Source organism: Temnothorax americanus, unplaced genomic scaffold (genome assembly GCF_048541705.1).
Source record: "Temnothorax americanus isolate GAGA-0224 unplaced genomic scaffold, ASM4854170v1 Scaffold174, whole genome shotgun sequence".
In the NCBI taxonomy this organism is placed as follows: Eukaryota; Metazoa; Arthropoda; class Insecta; order Hymenoptera; family Formicidae; genus Temnothorax; species Temnothorax americanus.
This window is the reverse complement of record NW_027509312.1, coordinates 10,746-12,338: the sequence shown is the minus strand read 5'-3', so window position 1 is coordinate 12,338 and position 1,593 is coordinate 10,746. Positions and strand designations below refer to the sequence as shown.

The window sequence follows — 1,593 nt, the reverse complement described above, 5'->3', positions numbered from 1 at the left end:
TGTTGAAACAACACGTTATGTATTAAATGTATGTATATATATAAACGATATATTCTCTTAATAAATTAAAAAATCTGTTTCAAATAAAAATATTTTATTTTTGCCTATTTCCTATAGGTATATGGGTAGAAAGTTATACATACATCGAATGAAATTGTTACAATTTCGATTGTATTTACACCTTTTTTAGAGAATAGTATGACAAATACAATACATTTAGAGCTTGTAAAACAAAAAAAAAAAAACAAATATATCATATCATAACTAACGTATATACATCATACATATTAGATAGCGCTCGCTGCTTACGTGCTCTTAGCTAAGCAGAGGTTCGGCAAAACGCAGCCATTTGTTAAGCAATTAGGTTGATATAGGATTCCTTGAATGCTCTATGAAATTGCCAGGGTGCTTGAGCATTGCCAGTAGGTGACACAAAGTATTCTTTTAGGTACGTGCGTAAGCCCAAAGAAAGAGCTCCAGCTCTATTAGGTCCTACTCTACTCTTGATAATTGTTTAAAGTATTTTCCAACCCCTATACCATGCCAGCGATCTTCAAAACTTCTTCCTTCATCAGTCTCCACATAAAGATGTTCAGGCTGACAATATCGGCCATTATTATTGGTGCTCATGGCAAATTATGTAAGCAAACAAGTGCTTTAAAAATATGTTCTGCATTCTCTACTGAGCAACTCAGGTTTCTATGCAGGATCCTCCAACGAGAGGCAAGAATGCCAAAAGTGTTTTCTATGCACAACCGTGCTCGACTTAACCGGTAGTTGAATATTCGCTCTTTCATCTGTCATCCTCTTCACTCTCCTTGGAAAAGAACGCATTATAATATGGCTTTAAAGGGAACGCCTCATCAGCCACTATAACATGAGGAAATAGAATATCTCTTTCTGGCAAAGGCGTAAATTCTGGTAAATCTGCTGCATTGCTTTCTAAGTCAGCAGCCAAGATTGTCTGACTCCAACTCCATACGCCACCATCACTTATAGAACCTACAAAGGAATCATTCTTGTTATTAACCAGGATATTATACCTTATGTATATAAATTTATGGATATACAAGATATATTTACCATATTGACCAATATCAACCCATGTAAATTTGTAATTGGCGTCACACAGTGCCATAAGAACTATGCTGAAATAGCCTTTGTAATTATAAAATTGAGACCCTGAGCATGGCGGTGCTTGTATTTGCATATGGCGACCGTCAAGTGCTCCTACGCAATTTGGAAACTGCCACTTTAAGAAAAACTCCTCGCTTATCTTTTTCCATTTCTCAGCATTCAATACAGGCAAAACAATAGGTTGAAGAGCCAGCCATATAGCATGACACACTTCTGTTATGATTTTGTATACTGTTGATCTTCCTACACGATACTCCAAATGCTTCGTTACCACACTATCGCCTTGGGCAAGATACCTACAAAGGAAAAAAACTTAAATTAAAAAATGTGAATTAAAACCAGATAGCACTATCATCAATGGTAGTTACTTACGTCAAGTTACGGCTAATCTTGTATCTGGTGACAAAGGTTTTCGGATGCTGCGTTTTTGTAAGATATGGTGTTACTAGCTCTATA

The 1,593-nt window shown here is 36.0% G+C and overlaps 1 pseudogene; it reads right to left on the bottom strand.

Annotated features, from left to right (window-relative positions):
- Nucleotides 1-352: 352 nt before the first annotated feature.
- On the bottom strand, nucleotides 353-1,349 carry LOC143896020 (uncharacterized; annotated as a pseudogene).
- Nucleotides 1,350-1,593: the final 244 nt, after the last annotated feature.